This window comes from Pan troglodytes, chromosome 17 (genome assembly GCF_028858775.2).
Source record: "Pan troglodytes isolate AG18354 chromosome 17, NHGRI_mPanTro3-v2.0_pri, whole genome shotgun sequence".
Classification (NCBI taxonomy): domain Eukaryota; kingdom Metazoa; phylum Chordata; class Mammalia; order Primates; family Hominidae; genus Pan; species Pan troglodytes.
Genome location: NC_072415.2, coordinates 30,961,044 through 30,964,190, shown reverse-complemented (window position 1 = coordinate 30,964,190; position 3,147 = coordinate 30,961,044). Strand labels below are relative to the sequence as shown.

Sequence of the window (3,147 nt, the reverse complement as noted above, 5' to 3'; positions counted from 1 at the left end):
TCAATTATCTTTGTAGTCTAATTACTTCCAAAGAAAGTTTGAGTTTGGTGCACTGTATACAGTCTTAACACTTTCCTAACACTTCCTAATGTCCTTTTTTTTTTTTTTCCACTGAGCAGTTGGCATTAGGCTCAGTGCCTTTGTTGTTGTTGTTGTTGTTGTTGAGACAGGGTCTCACTCTGTTGCTCAGGCTCGAGTGCAGTGGTGCAATCACGGCTCACTGCAGTCTACTTCCCAGGCTTAGGTGATCCTCCCACCTCAGCCTCCCAAGTAGCGGGGGCTACAGGTGCTCGCCACCATGCCTGGCTAATTTTTTATATTTTTTTGTAGAGATGGAGTTTCGCCATGTTGCGCAGGCTGGTCTCAAACTCCTGGCCTCAAGTGATCTGCCCGCCGGGGTCTCCCAAAGTGCTGCGATTACAGGCATGAGTCATGGCACTCAACCAAGCTCAAAGCCTTAAGCAAGGAATAGTAATAGAATGTTACAACATTGTTTTTGTGTTATTTTATTTATTTTTATGGTTGCCTTCCATTTATAGAAAATGATTATGTTTTTCTATCTTCTATAATGGTGTAAAGCTTCCTTTTTAGTGGAATTTAAATCTAAAAAAATTACACAGTTGAAGAAAAACATTAGGTAAATAAAATCATATGTTGTAGTAGATATGATGTTAGTATTTAACTGATGTCCATACATCAGTGAATAGAAAGACAGTCTTTACATGATAGCGAGTATTTATTTTAAATCAAAACTTAACATATGCTTAAATATGAGTTGTTTCTGAGGAAAACTGACAAAAGACAAGGATATCTGTTGTCTGTCTCTACTGCTGTAGTTAAAGCACTGAGACCTGAAATAGATGTGAGGTATGGTTACTGGTAAGAAAGAAACCAAACCAAATGTCTAAACATTATTTAGACACACATGATATTTTGTCAAATTTAAGATTTTTTTTTTCACATTTTAGACTCCCTGAAATTGAGATACATCTCAAAAATGATAGCTTGTTAGTGTCCTTTCCTTTGGTGGTATGTAAAATAATTATATATCTTATAATTGATATTGTTTTACATTAAAATATGGTAGTTATCAATAAACCTTAAAAATTTCAAAATGAGAAAATTTTGTAGACACAATAAGTTCAATAAAATGGCTGGGTAAGAGATGCTAAATATATCATAATCAATAATAGTGAAATAATCAAAATAAAAGTCCTTTTCAGAATGACAGAAAGATTTTTAGAATATCCAGAAATAATCTCAGTGAAAAATCTGTGTGGTCCAGGTGATAACATCTATAACATTTTGTTAAAAAATATTTTTAAACATTTTTGGGCTGGGTGTGGTGGCTCATGCCTGTAATCCTAGCACTTTGGGAAACTGAGGCAGGCAGATTGCTTGAGCCCAGGAGTTTGAGACCAGCCTGAGTAACATAGCAAAATTCTGTCTCTATAAAAGAATACAAAAATTAGCTGGGTGTGGTAGCAGGCACCTGTGGTCCTAGCTACTCAGGAGGCTGAAGTGGGAGGATCACCTGAGCCTGGGGGGTCGAGGCTATGGTGAACAGTGATTGTGCCACTGCACTACAGCCTGGGTGACAGAGTGAGACCCTGTCTGAAATAAAAATAATTTTTTTGAATAAAAGTTACCAATTATTGATTGGGAAGATGGAATAGCATAAATATTTATTTTCAAATTAAATTATAATTTAAAATATTTTCAGTTAAAATGGCAGTGGAATGGGGGTACAGTGAGGAAGAACTTGAAAAGTTATTCTAAAATTTGTATGTAAGAATAACAAGTTAAAATAACTTTTTAAAGAAGAAAAGTAACAAAAGAAGACTAGATTTTCTGGGCTATCAAAACACACCATATGACTATAGTTATATTACTATACTAGTAGAATAAATATATTTACAATGAAATAGAAGAGAGCAGGAATATAGTTACACATAATTCATCCTTGTTAATGAAAGTATCATAATGAATCATTAAGACAAGCTTATTTAATAGATGGTATTAATAGAATTGTTTAGCAATTTGAAAAAGTACAACAGATTCTCACCTTCTTCAATACATCAAAATATATTCACTTATAATTAAAAATAAAATATGGAAAACCAAGCCATGGTGGGAGAGTGCGGGGACAAAAGTAAATAGAAATAAAAATATATTAAGCCTTTGGAAAGTGGAAGGGCTTTTTTTTTTTTTTGAGACGGAGTCTTGCTCTGTCGGCAGTCTGGAGGGCAGTGGCGGCAATATCGGCTCACTGCAAGCTCCGCCTCCCGGGTTCAAGCGATTCTCCTGCCTCAGCCTCCTGAGTCGCTGGGACTACAGGCATGCGCCACCCCACCTGGCTAATTTTTTGTATTTTTAGTAGAGACAGGGTTCACCATGTTGGTCAGGCTGGTCTCGAACTCCTGACCTCAGGTGATCCGCCTGCCTCGGCCTCCCAAAGTGCTGGGATTACAGGCGTGAGCCTCTGCGCCTGGACGGAAAGTGGAAGGACTTTCTAAACATAAAAACAGCAAAAGAAATGCTCACTTGGGCAGCACATATACTATAATTGAAAGATACAGAGATTAGCATGGCTCCTGTGCAAGAATGACACACAAATTAAATTGTTTAAAAAAGTAAACGTTTTGGTTGTCAAAAATATACTCAGAATTTAAAAATAAATTAAAAAATTGGTAAGAATGTGCAATTAAGATAAAGGTTAGTATTGTATTTATATTCATACAAATCAATAAGAAAAATTCTGAGTCAATTGATGAATAGGCACAGAATGTAAATTAATGCAAAAAAACCAAAAACAATTGACAAACATATGGAACACATATCCAACCTCATAGTAATCAATGATATGCAAATCAATAGAACAATGAGCTCAGATGTAAATAGTAACACACCCAGTGCTGAGGAAAAAATAAAAGGGGCGCAGGCTAGGCGTGGTGGCTCACACCTGTAATTCCAGCACTTTGGGATGTTCAGGCAGGCGGATCACCTGAGCTCAGGAGTTCGAGACTAGCCTGGCCACCGTGGTGAAATCCTGTCTCTACTAAAAATACAAAAAATTAGCCAGGCTTGATGGTGCGCCCTGTAGTCCCAGCGACTCAGGAGGTTGAGGCAGGAGAATTGCTTGAATCC

At 36.9% G+C, this 3,147-nt stretch overlaps 1 non-coding gene across 1 annotated transcript; it reads left to right on the top strand.

The window, feature by feature from the left end:
• The first annotated feature begins 2,536 nt into the window (after positions 1 to 2,536).
• LOC112206281 (U6 spliceosomal RNA) lies at positions 2,537 to 2,639 on the top strand. The gene has a single exon (XR_002940516.1). It is a non-coding gene; the product is annotated as a U6 spliceosomal RNA (small nuclear RNA).
• The last annotated feature ends 508 nt before the right edge of the window (positions 2,640 to 3,147 follow it).